The following is an 18362-nucleotide window of genomic DNA, read 5'->3' on the forward strand; positions in this document are numbered from 1 at the left end:
CCTCCCCCGTCCCGCTGCCCCCGCCCGGCACCGTCCTGCTCCGGGACGTGCTGCGGGAGCGGGGAACCGCGGGTTCACCCCGGAATCACAGGGTCAGCCCGGCTGGAACGCAGCTCTGAGGTCAGAGAGTGCGACCTGTGCCTGATCCCCCCGCCTTGTCACCCAGACCACAGCACCGAGTGCATTCCAGTCTCTCCTTAAACACCTCCAGGGACAGTGACTCCGCCTGGGCAGCCCAGCCCAGGGTCCAGTCGCCCGTTCCGTGAAGAATTCTTCCTGATGTCCAACCTAAACCTCTCCTGGTGCAACCTGAGGCTTTGTCCTCTCATCCGGACCCTTGTTCCCTGGAAGCAGCACCCTATCCCCTCCTGGGTGTCCCCACCTGGGTGCCCCCTTCTCTCAGGGGATTGAGGAGAGTGAGAGGTATCTGTGCCTCTGAAGCTCCCTCAGCTGCTCCTTATCAGACTTCCACCCTTCCCCAGCTCCATTGCCTTTCTCTGGACTTGCTCCAGCACCTCATCCTCATCATCTTTCCTGAAGTGAATAACCCAGAACTGGACATTGGACTCAAGGTGTGGGCTCAGCAGGGCCAGCACAGGGATGGTCACTGCCCTGCTCCTGCTGCCACCCCACGGCTGGGACAGCCCAGGGGCCACTGGCTTTATTGGCCACCTGGGCTCATGTTCAGCCACAGCTGACCAGCACTCCCAGGTCATTTTCCACTGAGGCACTTTCCACCCACTTTCCCCCCAGCCTGTAGCACTTCAGGGGTGGAAAAATTCACCTGCAACAGTCCTGTGTCTTCCTGGGTTGTTTGAGGCTGACGTAATGAAATCTGAATTTTGATTGCCCCTTGTTCTTTGCATTCTGATGATTGTATCTTGTTTTCTTTTCCTCTGAGCTTAGATTTGATTTCTTTCCAGTAAGCTGCTTCCAGTGTTACCTCATGACTCCAAGAACTGGTGCTTCTCCATCAAGCTGGTCAATGCTCCATGCAGCATTGCAAGATGCTATACGTCAAATACATTTTAAAATCTTTGCTGAGGGGAGGAAATGTGCCAGCAAAACTTCAGCCCTGGACACGAGAAGAGCAGACATCAGGCTGATTAGGGAACTACTGAGTAAGGAGGTCCCCTGGGAAAACACTTTAGAAGGTGCTGGGGTCCATCAGTGCTGGACATTTTTCATGCACCACCTCCCAGGAGCACAGGAGCAGCTAATTCCAGAGTGCCATAACTCAAGTAGATGAGTCAGAAGGTCAGCTTGACTAAGCAAGGATCTTCTTTGGAAGCTTCAACCAGAAAAGAAGTCATTTCCCAGTGGGAGCAAGGTTGGATGACTCTGGAGGAATACAGAGATGCTGCTTGCCAGTGTAGGGAGAAAATTTGTTGAGTCAAAGCCTAATGGGAGCTGGCCAGAACTGTGGGGGACAATAAAAAGAGGTTTTATTAAGTATGTTAATAGCAAAAGGTGGTCCAGAAATAACCTGAGTCCACTGATGAGGACAGTCACCTCAGAAAACAGGGACATGGACAAAGGAGAACTGTTCAATGCTTCCTTCTCTTCCATCTTCAATGCAGATGAGAGGTTAAGAGGTCCCAGGGCCCTGAGCTAGGGCACCGTGGATATGAGAATGATCAACTCCCAGTTGTTCCTGAACTTGCATAGGATGTGCTGTTCCAGCTGGATCCCTATAAGTCTATGGACCCTGATGGAATTAATTAAAAAATAGTAATTGAGCTGCTGATATTATGGCAAAGCCTCTCTTGATGATTTTTGAGTGTTCTTGAGAATCTGCAAAAGTCCCAGTTGATTGGAAGCTGGTGAATGTCCCAGTTTTCAAGAAAGGCAAGAAGGATGACCCTGCAAACAACAGGCCTGTCAGTCTCACGTCAGTGACTAGTAAAATTATGGACAAGATTATTCTGAGAGGTATTGAAGAACAGTTGGAGGACACACTGGTCACAGCCAGCTCAGGTTTATGAGGAGAAAGTCCTGCTTGCCAAACCTGATTTCCTTTCACCACAATTATCAACCACCTGGTTGATCAAGGGAAGATAGTTGATATGATCTTTTTGGACTTTAGCAAAGCTTTCCATACTGTCTTTTCCAGGATCCTTCTGGACAAAATATTCATCCCACATCATGTGGTGGGTGATTAATGGCTCACAGATCAGGCACCAAGGGTTATGGTGACTGGGGTGACACGGGATGGGGGACCTGGCACTGGTGGGGCTCTGCAGGGCTTTGTTCCTGGCCCTGTGCTCCTCAACAGCCTCAAAAATTACCTGGATGCAGGACTAGAAGGGATACTGGGAAAGGTTGCCAATGATAGTAAGTTGGGAGGAGATGAGGGACTGCAGAGACCTCAACAAATGAGAGGGCTGGACAATCACCAGCCATGGGAAGTTGAACAAGAGAAAGTGCTGGAGTCTGTCCCTGGGATGGAGCAACCCAGGATGTAGGGACAGACTAAGGAATGAGATATTGGAGATGGTGCCATGGGAAGGGACCTGGGGTTCCTGGTTAATGGCCCTTTGGACATGATCCAGCAGTGCCCTAGATCCAGCAGGGACATCTCTGTCCTGGGAACACCAGGCCCAGCATGGCCAGCCGGGCCAGGGAGGGATTGTTCTGCTCTGCTCTGGGCCGGGGCGGCCTCACCTGGAATATTGGTGCAGTTCTGGCACCACAACATAAAAAAGGCATTGAACTGCCAGGGAGTGTGCAGAGGAGGCCATGGGGATGGTGCAGGACCTTGAGGGGAAGCTCCATGAGGAGCAGCTGAGGGCGCTGGGTGTGTTGAGATGGAGGAGAGTGAGGGGAGGCCTCAGTGCAGCTCTGCAGCTTCCTCATGAGGGGAGCAGGAGGGGCAGGCGCTGATCTGCGCTCTGTGGTGACCAGGGAATGGCCTGAAGTTGTGTCAGGAAAGGTTTAGATTGGATATCAGGAGAAGGTTCTTCCCCCAGAGGGTGTTTGGGCACCAGACCAGGCTCCCCAGGGAATGGGCACGGCACCAAGCCTGACAGAGTTGAAGAAGCATTTGGACACCACTCTCAGGAACATGATGTGACTCTGGGGCTGTCCTGTGCAGGGGCAGGAATTGGATTTGATGGTCCTTGTGGGTCCCTTCAAGGTCAGGATATTTTGTGGTTCTTTGATCCTATATTTTAGTTCTGCAGTTTTTGAAATCTTTCTGACAGGGACCTTTGGCTGATTTACATGAGCAAGCTGGGAAGAAATTTCTTGCACAAACACTTATTTTTTTCCATGTGTGTTACACACATGCACACACACACTGTGTGTATCCTGGAGGGATGTTCTTGCTGGGTTGCACCAGAGTTCTTCCCCTGCTAACAGATAACCAAATGAACAGCTTTGGCTTTCTGATTTCTCCTCTGCTCTCTCCCAAACATGGGACAGCTGTCTGGCAGTCTCCATACCTCCTTTGTTTAGGCATGTGGTGTTTTTAAATCTGTGAATTAGCAATGTGGCTGGGCTTCAGTTCTGCAGAGGGAAGTTACATGGGTAATGCCACCTGTCACCCACAGTGCAACCTTTTCAATGGCATTATCTAATAAAAACATATACAACATTAGTACTTGCAAGTCAGCTGAGTTTCATTTCTCGTGCATTGGCAATGTAGGATAGAGCCATTCCCCCAAAAAGCTGATTTTGTAAATAGCTAAGGTCCCACACTGAAGACTTTTGGAAGGAGATCTTCACTGCTTAGTGCATGGCAGTCTTACTTATCCTTAATGACAAACTATTAATATAGTTCAGGCAAATACATAATTCTCAACAGCTCCTTGTTTTTTGCCATTCTCTCTGGTCTTGTCCTTGTAAATTCAATTTCACAGGCACAATCTGTAACACAGCAGGTGCCAAGTGTAGCCTTCTTGTTTCATAGGATCCAACTAACTGTCTACGTGGGATTCATTTAGACAGCAGCACAGACAGCAATGAAAAAAAAACTTTGTGTTTCTGCTACACAGAAAGAAAATGATGCTTCTCAAGTGGTCCCCCCTTGTAGTTTCTTGTAGGATTCTTAAAGACAATCAACTGCCATGCTTCGGTGGAAGCTGGCTCTGGACACTCCATGAATTCCATGGAGAAAACAGCCAGGAGTGTGGCTTTACTTTGGCAGTTGAAGTTTTGTAGGTCAGACCCAGATAATTGATGGTGCTGAAACCAAAGGAACTCAGAGACATGGATACCTTTGAGGGTTTGGACTACAGTTCTCAACAGAGGTCTTATATTCAGGTTCCAGAGCTTGGGCTATTAAAGTTTTGCAGATTCTCTCTGACTTGTGCCAAATAAACTGATCTGTGTACATGCCCCAGTCCTGGTGTAGGAGAAGGGGCTCCCAACCTCATTGCCTCTACACTTCTCCTGGTTTTTAGAGCAGATACAGGCTCCACATCCTGAAAAATCTCGTGGAGGTTTCCCTGAGGGAAGAGTTTGTGTAGATGCACATGCACAAAATGCCTGCATGACAGAAACTACCCCCACAGAAAATTCCCTCTAATTGACACTGCAGTAGTGATCAAGAAGGGCGGGGTGATTGGTGGGGCTGAACTGCATTTTGCCAGTGGGATGGCTGTGCATCTGGAGCTCACATCTGCGGAGCTCAGATGCAGAGATCTGTGCATGGAGCTGGCAGAAGAAGGGAGGGGTGAGCACAGCTGAGGGTGCCAACACAATTAAAGCCAAAGAGAGAAGTGACTGCTTCCTGTCAGCACCCTGCACCTGAGCACCAGATGAAGCAGGATCTGAGCAGGGATTTGCACGAGGGCGGAAACCAACAGAGGACGCAAAGGCCACTTTAAATTTGGTGGCAAAATTAATGAACTTCTGTGTGTCTGACTGCTCTGATTCAGGGCCTGCAGCCAGACCTCTTGGTTCCAGCACTTAACAAAGAATGGGCACCCTGAGGAAGTTGGATGCTGAAGGAGGAACACCCTAAAGGCACCCCTCTGGAAGCCTGCAAATGCAGGAGGTTGTTGCAATCTCTCCTGCTCTCTGGAGTGCTGGTGATGGACTCAAGCACTTTGAAAACCCTCTACCCAAGAAGAAATGCTTGTGGTTGCTTTGAAGTGAGCAAACAAGAAAGCACCCTTTTGAAGTCATCACAGTAGCTGGAGAGGGATGCTGCTCTGCTGCAGTTCAGATCCTTTTATTCACCAGGGTAGTGGCCAGGGCACTCATCTGGGAGACCCATGTAGGGAATGCAAAAGGTGCTTTGGCTGTGAGGAGTAGGTGTTCTGACAGAAGTAGGTGTACTTTGAGAAGTAGCTGTGGGCCAGCCTTGCATGTGGTTGGTTGTGCTGGTGAACGTCACTGTCTAGGGTGACCCGGATGTTCTGGTTGCACTGTGGCATGGAAGATAAAGGAGACAGAGTGGGACAGCCCAGGCTCCAGGTTTCCTAGGGGCTGGTCTGCCAGAATGGCTCATCTGATGCATGAGTGAATTTCTCCACCACTCCTGAGGGGCAAAGTGAGAAGGCTGCGCTGATGGCTGGAGGTTCTGGCTGTAATGGTGACAAGTTGGCTTCTCTTTTTTCTTTTTTTTTTTCTTTTTTTTTTTTTAAGTTACATTTAATGCCATAGACCACATTCCTAAGTGTCCTGGAGAGAAGCTTTGCCTTTTACTTTTTAAAGTCTCTAGCCATAATATCAGGAAACGGTGTTGGCACATTAGCAAGTGTTCCTCTCCTAACCTTTTTCAGGAGTATTCTGGGTTCATGCCACAGATACTGATGGCAATGGGCTGCCAAAAAGTGATAAACATTACTTGCTTCTTATGTACCTGGTTATGTGTAAGACTTGACTATTTTAGGCTAAATAGGAGGAAAATTGGTTTATGACCTTATAATTAGCAGTTGTGTGAGAATAACAGCAAGACTTATTGAGTCATTCTGATAGCACAGTTTCCCCCTTTTTTTGCATTGCTTAATTTAAAAAAAAGAACACTTCAGCATGTTTTATAACACTACTTTAAATAAGCAACAGACAAACCTAATTTCAAGGGATGGTCCAGAGGTCTCTGCTACTTAGGTTGATGGTGACTGAAATTTGTGACTTGAGGAACTGAGGAATGCTGATGGTCTGGCAAAGAACAGAGTGGGCGAAGGACACAGAGGTGATACTCAAGAACATCTTGGGGTGATAATTACAGATGGAAGATGTGAGGGAGAGATAAATGAGTGACCAAGCTGGTAACGCTATGCTGACTTGCTACGGTATATCCTTGGTGCCAGTGACAGTGAAAAGCAGCTCCGCTCGGACCTTCTGAGTTAATGATGCATTTATTTACCTCCTGCACCTCCCTTACACTTCTGTTTCTCCTCCTTTCATTTCCAGCTCCTTCCATGATGTATTCACGACACAGTCATTTCTGATCACCTTCCCAAAGATTTTCAGGCAGCTCAAGGGGAATTATTTGCCCACTTACCAGTGAATTTCAAAGCACATGACAATTCCACCCTCTTTTTTTAGAGCAGTGGAGCTACCCCTCTCCCTGAGTGCTACTGCTGGGCTGTCAGTTTTGTTTTCAGGGTCTGCCAGCATCTCCTTTCTGGTGACTTTGGTCACTGCTTGCTGTAGCAGCCCCACAGCTAAGTCTGGATGACAAGGCACACAGCACTGGCATCTGTGCTTATGTCTGAAATTCCCGAGAGGAGGAGAGCTCAGACAGGGCCTGGAGAAACTCCTGGAGGACCTCTTGTTTGTGTTGGGTTTGAGATACAGTTTGAGAAGGTGGGAGCTGAAGAAGAATGCTTCTGTTGGGTCCTGAACACTTCTCTGTGTGACAGAACCTGGAGGCAGTCTTCAGTCCTCCTGTTTAGGTTTTTGTCAGATAATCCCTGGCGCATCCCAGGCACCTGGTTTATTTGATTTTCTGAAGAGAGAAACTTTTCTCTTCCTTGAGTCATATCCAAAGGATCCCGCTTAGCAGATGTCTGTCAGCAGTTGCTTGGGACCACAGACCTGCGTGATGTTTTATGAACAATAAGAAACGTGCCCAGCACCAAAGCTCACATATTTTTCTCAGAAACAGAGCGTTCTTATTACCTTCTTTTTTTGGTAGGAGGGGGATGGGGTGTGGCAAATTTGCCCTCCAGCACTTCAACATCCAGTGGTCAGTTTGTCTGCTGGTGTAAATCATTACAGCTCTAGCCTTATCCACTCTCATTTACCCTCTGTCTCTTCTGTTTTCCACATGGGTCTCTGAGGGAGGGGCTTCAGGTTTGCTGAGGGAAATGAGCATGTAATGGGAGGTCGTGAACACCTACAGACTGTGAATCTTCCTCCCCTCCTTCTCCTTTTTTCTCCTTCTCCTTCTCCTTCTCCTTCTCCTTCTCCTTCTCCTTCTCCTTCTCCTTCTCCTTCTCCTTCTCCTTCTCCTTCTCCTTCTCCTTCTCCTTCTCCTCCTCCTCCTCCTTCTCCTTCTCCTTCTCCTTCTCCTTCTCCTCCTCCTTCTCCTCCACCTCCTCCTCCACCTCCTCCTCCTTCTCCAGCCTTCCTTCCCTTTGCTGTCTGCCATCCCTCCTGCATAGTTTGAGACTGACCAGATGTTTCCTGGGCTCAGAGCTCCTGGAATTTTCATTGCAGCTGACATCCTGGTGTGCTGTGGTACGGTGTGACTTGCACTGAATGCAGTGAAGAGGTGCTGTCCTGACCTCCGAGTCTGGAGGCTTTGCTGCCTTGTGAAGGGAAGACCTGGGAGGTTCACTGTTGTCTTGGAAATAAGAGTCCTGCCAATGCCTTCTCTGGGCTTTACAGATGGTGTTCTTCATTAGATTATTATATTTTTTGCATTTATGGAGACGAAAGTGTGAGCATGTTTTGGTGGCCCACAGCATGGCTGTGTGCTAGGTGAGAAACTCACCTCCTGTGGATGCTTTGTGGGGTTGTGCTGTCACCACAGGGGGCAGGCAGAGAGCAGAGAAGCAGATTCCCCACAAGAATGAGGGTGGGGGACTCGACACCCTTTGAGCAGGTGTACTCTGTCAGCAGTGAGTGTCAAGTAAACAGAGCTGTGCTCAAAAAGCACCAAAATCCTGACAGTGAGGCCAGGCTCAGAGACAGGTATTCACCTGTAGGATTTTCTTGTTTTTCCTGTGCTTCCCTACAACTGGCAGGATAGAGAAAAACCGCCTGTACGCCCAGGCTCTTTGGTCCCTCTCCATTGCCCTCAGGCTTCTTGATGGGAATTCATCTCTGCCCACCTGGAGAACCAGAACTGGATAATAGCCAGGGGACCACACCAGACTAGAGAGATTTCTAGTGACTTTCTAGTGGACCACACAGAGTAGAAAGTTTTCCAGGAAGGCAGCAGAGTTCCCAGTATGCTGGCATGGGCCTGGCCAGCATTTTCAGCCTTGTGTTCCTCTCAGAAGAGAGGCACTGACACACCTGCCCTTCTTTTTCTCTTGGCTGGGGTGGTGGTGCAGAGGTAGGATGATGAGGCTGGCTCACCTTTGGTGATTCCTCCAACCTGAATGGAGGTCCTGGCTGTTGTTTGCCTGAGCCTTGAGTTCCAGAGCCTTGTTCCTGATATGTGAGTGCAGCTGGGAAGGTGAGGGAGGCTGGGAGGGGATTCACTTGCTGTCTTGAGAGGATGCTCAACAGGTAGCTTCTCACCTACCTGTTTCTGTCCCTCCCCATTGTTTAGGTTGCCTTAATGCCTCAGGTTTTGGCTTTTATATTTTTCAGATTCTGTGCTGCTTTAGTATGTGGGTCTGAGCTTCACATTAGGGGATGGTGAGCTCTCTTCACAGAGCAAGGAGACAAAATAATTTCTTCTCTAGCTGGGGACCAAGGACAAATGATCCAAATTTCAAGCCCAAGAGGATAAACAACATGGACTGAAGAGAGAAAAACAAGAAGATGGGACTCCTTAACCTAAAGCTGTAATTGGACAATTAACTCCAATAGTTATTTGGGTAAATGTAAAATATACTGGCAAATGGACCAGAACTTACAAAAGTGAAAGACCCCGTGACCAGTCGTGCATTTTGTGACCATTTTGGTTCATCTTGGGTGTAGCCCTGGCTGGGCTCTTTTCCTGCCCAAGGTGCATCCATTGAGGCCTTTTAATAAATCCCTGCTTTATTCTTTAACTCCATCTGATCTCTGTTCTAGGTCAGCCTTCACAAGGCATCATCCTCCTGCTGCCAGCTGGTGAGAGAATAGGGGATCCTCTGCTTCTTGTGGTGCAGCCAGCCCTGGGATTCACGTCCTGTGGTGCCTTTGCCTCAGGGATGGTAGAGAGTGGCTCCATCAAGTCAATTCTGGAGTCCCTGATACTTCTTGCTCTTCCTGCCTCCTCCTGCAGCTCTGCCATCAGGAGAGCAGATCATCCCCCTGGCCACCCCTCGCCCTGCTGTTGTCCCTGCTGCCAGGCCACTCATGCCAGGCTCTGGCACTCCCTGCAGCCCAAGCCTGGGTGGCTGCACATTTTCATGGAAGCTCCCTCTGGGTCACCCCACCCTTTCTGGTGGGTGCAGGGGGCTCCCCACCAGGTGGATACCACAGCTGGGCTCCTTTCTTAGCAGGGTGACCAGCAGCTGAGCTCACCTCTAGCCCTTGGCGCACAAACTGCTCAACCCTCATTACCTTCACTCCCTGGGGGCTGCTCTTGTAAGGTTCAAGGGGTGGCTGCTGTCCCTCCCTCCCTGCCCCTCTCACACTGAGCAAGGGCTGCTCTGAGTCAGAGATTTGGCACTTCAGCACTCAGAGGTCTGAGACATCTTGCCCAAGTCTCAGGACCAAGTCTCAGTCTAAAATTTGAGAGTTTTCCTGAAGAAAAAGCCCTTATATTTTCCATTTTACGTTTTTCACCGTGCTCAGAGAAAAAATGAGGTTCTAACAGGTGAAGCATGTTATGCTTCTAAGCATCTCCCAGCACTTCCCAAAGTTGTGTTTAAGCCACAGCAGCTTATTTTTGTTGAGACAAATGAGATGGAAATCATGATTTTTTTCCCCCTTCGCTTGTATGCGCTCAGACCACATTCAGATTCTTGCACTCTTATCTTAGTGATGCCCCTGAGAGGTGTGTGAGCAACATTTGGAGAAGCTGCTTGATGTTGCCTTTCACAACGGTAGTCACAACAGAGATGTTAAAACAAAGGGCTCTGTGTGCTTTACCAAGAGAAGCCGCAGTAACAGGTTTCAGTGTAAATGAGAGTTGTATTGCCTTCCATCAGAGATGACTTGAAAATAAAGTACTTTGATGGTAATACTGCAGATGTCTGCAGGAAACCCAGCACAGCCTTGAACACTGTAGTTAGATAGCTGCGCAAAAAAGTACATGAAGGGAAGAGCTAATGTGCAATACTTCTATTTAAGATAGAGGGAGGAAATAGAAATTGTGATAGCATGCTATTTCAAGTAATAATAGAAAGTACTTGATGTTTACATGGTGAATGGATCAATACTAATTCTGTAGTCAGGGCACATACAGTAGTTTGGATTATACAAGTGATAGATGCAGTCAGTATAGCTGAAATTTCCACCCTGCAACATTTATTTCTCACTGCGTGTTAGATGGAATTTTCCACCCAACTATCTGAAAGGATTTGCATAAGAATGGTGATAGAGCAGTATTCTTTAATGATGTGCTTTTCTTTGTTAAACTTCAAAAATGTCTACGATGCATGATGAGGTTTGGATGAATTGCCAAGCTAATGCTTTTATATTTTCTTTAAAGAGCTTATCTTCACCGTGTTGTGGGAGTTACTTTATATTGTTGTCATAAAGGCAGCAGCAGTAAAGCCGACTCTGTAGCAACCCTGGTAGGTGCCCCCTCCCCCTTTACCTGAAGGATTTTGGTGCTGCTGAAGGAGGCAGATCACAGCACCTCTTGCCCACCACCTGCTTGCCCCGCTGCTGGCTTGTTTGTGCAGAGTTTGTGGTGCTGTGCGTGACATGACTCACGGCTGGCTCTGTGTCATTTCACTCCTAAAACAATGGCCCCCTTGGCATTCAACCTAGATCAGGCTGCTGGACTGCTTTTGTAGAAACTGGGTCATAACCATGATCTCCCCAGAATGACTTCTCGATTTAAAAGAAGCTCAGGGTTAAACAAAATGTGAAAAATCTTCTGCTGGTGGTGATTTTTACAGAGTGATATAGAAGACTCTTTGTCTTGTTCTCCAGTTCCTTGGAGCAGAAGCCCAATTTTTTAAAATACCAGGGGGAAACTGCTTGAAATTGGTGAATTTTAGGAATGTAACCTGTTGAGAAGCAATATTTCCTTCCTTGGCCATTGGCCCAGTGAGTCACCTTCTAACCTGCGCTGTAGTGAGGCTGTTCAGAAATCTCCTGCAGCAGTAAAAATAACCAATACAAGGTTTGTCATCAATTCCAATTCCATGCAGGGTGCAATGATTCCACTTTCACAACAGCTATTAGACAGAGAGGGGCTAATTCTGCTCTGAATCAAGACTTCTGTGGCACAGTATGAGTGTACTGGAGGAACTATTTGGGTTTTGTTGAGTTTGCTTTTTTGTTTTGTATTTGCCTTTGCTGATAATGGACATTAATTGGAAAGAATTTTGAAATTATTATGGAACAGAAATTATAGCTTTTCCCCTGATGATCTGAGACACTGCTCTGATGTTGGATCTTGTGTCAAAATCACTTGTGTTTTCTTTTGCTTGTGTTGCTGAAAGGATAAGAGTAGCTGTGTGTGCTGTACATGAACATTCTGGCAATATATGAGAGCCCAGAATATCTCATATGTGTACCTTGGTAGTCAGTCACACCCACAGGACAGTCACTCACCTTCCTGTGCTCTCCCCACTTCTTCAGCCTATCCTGCTCCCCTCATTCCAAGCTCTAGGATAACTCTGCGTGGGAAGAGAATGGCACAGGTACGTGAGACAGAAGCAGGGAAGAAGGTTTTCATATCAAATCTCTTTCAAAACCAAGAAATAAACAGCTTAAAAAATAAGCACCACCTGCAGAAGTGAGCAACTGAACCCCAAAATCTGCACAGTGACTTCCCTTGTGGTCACTGGAGAATTGCTGCTCCAGCCCCACTGTCTTAGTGGCACCCCCATGTCCCTGTCAATTTGTTGGTATCTCTGTCACCAGGCTCAGTGGCCCAAGGGGGACCTGCTGAGCTTTCCCCTGCTGGTGCAGGGGAGCCTGCTGGTCCTGCCCCAGCTGCTTGGGGTCCCTGCTGGCCCTTTTCTCCAGGGTGTTGTATATTTGTGCACAAATATTTTGTCTAAACCATATTTTTTAAAAATGTGCTTGTGCTAGTATTTAGACCAGTGTGTTTGAGGCACAGCACCCTTAAATTCAAACTTGTAGTTTTAGTGTTCTGTTGAATTTTTGGAGAGTGACAGATCCTGTTGCTACTCTGTCTTGTGTGTAGCCCCTTCGCCACAGCGTGCCCCTTGTCTTGCCTCTGGAAACCTTCCATGGTGATGGCACAGTGTGTTTAGACTTGGAAATCCATTACCTTTGTCCAGGAAGGGAGGATGTCCAAGATGTGAGGCTTCTAGTTAATGGAACTGGCACTAGGATGTACACAAAGATGACCTCATGGAGGAGGGGACACTAAAAAGGTCACTCTGCTGGTGCTAGAGCTGAATGCGTGAGAAAAACTGGGGGAAAAACAAGGTCAGCTTTAAAACACAAATGGTTTTCTCTGCTTGACTGCTATTGTACTTTCCCCCCCACCCTCTGAAAACATGCAGAGCTGGTTTCTGCACTGCTCTTCCATTCAGATGGCAGAAGTAATGCCTCTGTCCTGGTTCCTGCACCACTTCCCACTCCAGGTGTGCTGCCCCACAGGGCTGCTCTGGGCTAGCTGTGTCTTCTTGGAGTGGTGAGGTCTTGTCAGATGTCCCAGGCCTGACCAGTGTTGCTAATTCTGCCGGCTAAAATGGTTTAAAAAGTTCTACCCAACTCCAAAGAGCGGCCAGAGAGAGCAGGAGGTGAAGCTGCACGTGAGCTTCTTGCTGTGCTTTACACTCTGCTCTTGGTTGCTGCTCTGCTACAACCCTGTCTGACACCTCAGCATGCCAGCTGCACTCATTTTGCACAACAACCAAATCCCCAATTGCTGCAGTTGGTGTTGTGATGCCATTCATACCTGTTTTCTGCCTGGGAACCCAGAGGCATCACCTTTCCCCAGGTCTGTGCCTGGCGACTCTGGGCTGGAGGGTTCTGCTGGGGCTTGACAGTCCCCAGCCCCCAGCATTTGTTTTTTTGCCAGTCTCCCCCTCTCACCCTGCAGGTGAGCAAATACCTGTTTTGTGGAATGTGAGAGGGAAGTGGCTCCCAGGCTGCCAGGCAGCTGTTTTGGGTTTAACTGGCATGGTGGAGAGTGGTGTCAGTCTGTGTGGCACTGCATGTCTCTTTGATTTCTGGATTTTATGCTGTTTTAATTTGGGCTTTGTGCTTAGCTAACCTGTGTGGTGGGACTGAGGAGTAACTGCTGCCTTTGTGTCAGCAGAAGACATGGGTTTTGTAAAGGTGTGACCATGAAGATAAAGATTTATAACAGTGCCGGAGAAAAAGCCCAGAAATTATTTGAGAAGCCACACTATGGAGGATAAATGTTACAGGAAGCATTACCTTTCCATAAAAATTCCTTTGCTGGTGAGGAATTTAATACACTTCCAATAACCCAGCCTTGGTGAGAGAGGAAATTTTACCCCAATGATGTTTTGAAATGCTTTATTTAAGAATTAGATGTGAGGAAAACCTTGTCTTTCTGCAGTTTAGACTATTTGCATTTAGATACTTTAAACATTTTCTTTAAGCAATGATGCTTAGTAACTCCTAAATACATAAATACTGTTTATATATAAATGATATGTGCTGTATTTTATACACATGCATGATTATTTTACTTTCTTGCCTTTCTGTGTGTACAGCAATCTTCTGTGCATTTTTTTTCTCCAATAGGCATTTGGAAGAGGATCTGATCACAGCTGAATTGTATGAGCCTGCTTCTTACTACATGAAATGACAGCGAGGTTTTTTATCATTGCAATTTGGAATAATAATTCTCTCTAAGATGAAAAAAAACCCCATAATAATTTATACTTCTCCTGATGACAGGTGTTAGATGGGCAGTGCTGGAGACTAAGGTTTCCTTTTGGATGGGTAGACCTTGACATCCATCTCAGTGACTTCTACTTGCTGCATTTGGCTTGACTTAAGCTGCATCAGGTTGTTTTGTTTTTTTTTTTTTTTTTTTTTTTTTTTTTTTTTTTGTTTGGTGTTTGTGTTTGTTTTTTTTTTTTGTTTGTTTCTTGGGTTTTTTTCTGTGAAGCCTTCATAGAACACCAATGTGTTTTGGATTAAGACAGTTCAAAGAAAGAATTTTGTTATATTTTTTCCCCCTAGTTCTCATATTTCTGAAGTCTAGAAAAACTCAAACCTCACTCTTACAGCCTCTTGAATGCTGTTATTTAGTTTGCACTCTTTCATCAGATTAGTCAGGCAGTCCTGCCCCATAATTGTAGGCTTGGATTTGATTAAGAAACGTCTGATGGAGAGTGAAGCTTTTGGAAAATCTTTTTTGGAAAATTACCTTCCTGTAATGATGTCCAGTGGTGGAGTTCCCTCTTGGGGAGATTCTCATCTGCTCCTTCCACAAGCATTTCTACAGTGCACCAATTCTACCCTCCCAATTTTTTCCTAAAAGATAAAATGTACCTCACCATGTTTCCCAACCCCTGTTTCATCACAGATTGTGTCCTCAGCTGCACTTGCTTGCAGGTTTCTCCCACTTTTGATGGCAAGACAATTATTTGGTTGGTAAATATTGAGAGCTGACTGTCCTTGGTGTGTACTTAGAACAAACTGCAGGTAAATGCTTACAAGAAATGATCTGTCCTGACTGGTGCATGACGCTCTCCATAAATAGTTTTCTATAAGCAAAAATAATCCAGAGTTTTGATATAAATAGAAAAACACTTCAGGTCTTCTCCTTAATGCTGGTGCACTAGAAGACCTAAAAATGAGAGGTCTAAAATACTTTCAGGAGCGACTCCAGATATCAGGGTATCTTAGTCAAAAGATACTCAAGATCTTTTGAAGGGACTTATATTGTGAAGGAATGATGGGTACCTATCTTCTAAAAATTGAGTGATTTTTTGACAGTTGAAGTTTGACATGAGTTGATATTGCCTTTTTTATTGTCTTGGTCAGTTTCTCTGTCAGTGTATTATCTCACAAGCTGTCCCCTGTAACAAGACCCATCAAAATGCTTGGGGTTTTTTCAATTCATTTTGACATTTTTAAAGTGAAGAAAGTTTGCAGTAAATGAGTTATTAACGTGAAGAACTGAGTGCATATGGTCCTTTTGAAGTATTCCCACCTGCCCCCATGAGATTTCTGTGGAAATAGTAATTGATATTTCATGTATTTGTCACTTGACATGAAATGCTTACCTTACTTGAAATGGCCAGAGGCTGTGACTGAAATTTGACTCTGCTCTGCAAGGTACTGTACAGATGGAGACCATTTGATGTCCTCTGCATCTAAGGACTTGCATTTGACAGATGAAGGGCTGGATGAAGAAGCACCAGAGAGGTTTGTATTGCTCAGTTTTTGGTGGGGTTTTTGTAGTTCCCTCATCAGCTTGGTATCTTCCAGAAATACATTGAATAATGGGGTTAGTACTCATCATGTTCAATGATCTGCCTGAGCCCTGGGCTCAGCTCTGGGGAAGTCATAGGGGTGAAAACAGGGAGAGTGGGCATGCTGGTTTTTTTGGGGAGGCTTCTCCCAAAAAATGGCTCTGCTCCTGGGGACATGCTGTGCTGGGAATGCTGGATTGCTGACCACAGGGAGTCCCACTCATGCCAGGCTGTGGTGCCTCAGCTGCTGGCCCTTTCTGGGGCCGCCTCTTGTTGCGAAATGGTCCCTCTGCCTTTTGATGCAGCTGTCTTGGGGCACTGCATTTTGGAATTTTGCTCACTTTCACTAGCTTGTAGACACTATCTTTTTCCTTCTCCTTTCTTCATACAGGCAATCAATCACCTCCTTGCTCAGTTACAGCTGCCTTTGGACGAGGGCTGACATCTGGAAGCACCCATACCACTTAAGCCTGTTCTCTCCCAAGGCCCTGCCTTTGCATGAGGTTTTGATTTACTGTTTACTATTTCAGGCTTGTTACAAGTAGGCATCCCAAAGCCTTTTAGACACACTTACTGTCTGAGTCAGATAGTCCAAGAGGTCATGTACAGATTGAGACTGAACAGTGAAACATCTGCATATGCTTAACCTTGCTTCACTTCTGGCATTGCTCTTGAGTGTTATTTGGGCTTTGATCAGACCTATTTATTCAGCCCAGGATCTTTCCTCTTCCTTAATATCCCTTCACGTGCCTGTTTCTCCAGACTCTGGAGTCTCCCCGTGTTTCTGAAGTCAGGTTTTGCTTCTGCCTCTTCACTTTTAATCTGAAACAGCCAGTGAGAACAGCATGTTTTTGTGACTGTAGGTCCTCTTTGTCGAGGGGTTAGTTAACAAGACAATACATATACCCTCAGGAGCAGATCTGTTTGTCAGATTCAAAAAACTGGTTCATCTCAACAATAGCCATTTCTTTGTGCAAGGGACTCTGTCTGAATGACATGCATAATTATCTATTTAGAGTGCAAATAACCTCCATTTTCATAACACAGTCTGCAGCAGAGCAAAACCAGCCCATGATACATAGATTCCCAAAACGTGTAACCTGGCTTTTATTGCCCTGTTAACTGTTTACCAGCATCTTTGTGTAGTGAGCTATGGACCTTTCTGTCCTGGGCGTGCTGAAAAACAGCACATGCTTCAGGCTCCTGAGAAGTTTCTAAATTGAGCATTAGATATTTTTATCAAAGACTGGAGTCAAGCTTAAATCTTTCACTAGTAGACGGAAGCCTCTTAGGAATGAAATTTACAATGCCAAGATTTCTCTATATGCATATATCCCTCACAATACTGTCCTAACTAGAAGCTGCTATAATTCATTTTATTTTGCGGGGCTTTCTGGTGAATTATTTTCTTTCCCAGTAATTTCTCCGTTTAGGAACCCTCCTGAGAAATCTTTGCTGTATTAGCTTGAGCTTTGCGGCATCTTTATCTTTAAATAGCTCTTTTAAATTTGCTTAGGCAAATCTGGGGTTTCGTCTGTCTTCAGCGGTATTAAAATAGCATCTGAAGGGAGTGTTACCTGGGTAAGAAGACACACCACTAGACGATACTATAAATGAGAGACAGATGGATTGCTGCTCAGAGACAACAAGATTATGGGTAGAAACCTGTTTACCTTTTGCAATACAGCCGCTGAGCTGAACAAGTCATCAGAGCAGAATGGAGCTGAATAATGCATGGCTCTAACAGTCTCTAATTCTTCTGAGCTGGAGGAGAGTTTCTTGCACCAAAACTCCTCTTGCAGAATTATCTCTCCAGGCTTGAGTGCTGGAAAGCACTTTTGGTGTTTTTGCTTTCCTTGCAAGTGCAGACGTGCTGTTGGCTAGCTAATAGATGGACTCTGGTCTTTTGGCAAAGATTGCCCTTTCCTGGAGATGTCAGGGCTCTACCTGGAGCAGATTGCCCCTGTCTTCAGAATTATTTCTTCCCACAGTCTTTGTGTGCCAGGAGGACTCATGGACCACAAAGAGGAAGTTAACTTGCAGGAAATTTGGCACCAAGACCTGGCACAGCTCCTCAGTTGCACTGGGCCACCAGAGGACAAAAACCAGCTCGAGAAACCCCTGACAGGGTTGTTGTGGTGTTGAATTTTGAGCTCTAGGGTATTCTGGAGTGAATGTTTGTGCATAGTTTTTAATTCCTCCAAGTGAGAAGATTGCAGTCATACAGGTTGTTATTGGGGATGGGATTTTGGCAGTCATGCACTGAGTGATCATCTTTGTGTCCTGTGATTTTGCCATTTGAGCTGAAAAGGAAGAGGCAACAAACTTCATGTCAGGCGCAGGATTTTCTGCACCTGCCCTTTGGAGAGCAGGGCTGAAATCAGAGGTTCAAACCTTGGCATGACTAAGCTGCAGATACCTGTGAATGAAGGATCAGGACAGATTCCACCCTCACTGTGTTGTGTCCATAATTTCATCCTGGAGCTGCCAGGTCAATGGGTCCCAGCAGATGGGTCCTTATGAGGAGAAGGAGCACCATGACATGAAAAATCTCTACCAGATTTCCATCTGTTCTTCTGTATAACTGAGGGAGCAACACCTGGGAAGTCTGTGACTGAATGACCAAACAGGGTGGTATTTTGCACCTCTTCAAATATTTCACTTACAGATGGATTAAGGATGTGGGTCCTGGACCACAGGGTTTAGAAAATGCACAAGGTTTGGACTTTCCATTTTGTGTAACTAATTTAA

The sequence above is a fragment of the Geospiza fortis genome, unplaced genomic scaffold, assembly GCF_000277835.1.
Source record: "Geospiza fortis unplaced genomic scaffold, GeoFor_1.0 scaffold208, whole genome shotgun sequence".
Taxonomy (NCBI): domain Eukaryota; kingdom Metazoa; phylum Chordata; class Aves; order Passeriformes; family Thraupidae; genus Geospiza; species Geospiza fortis.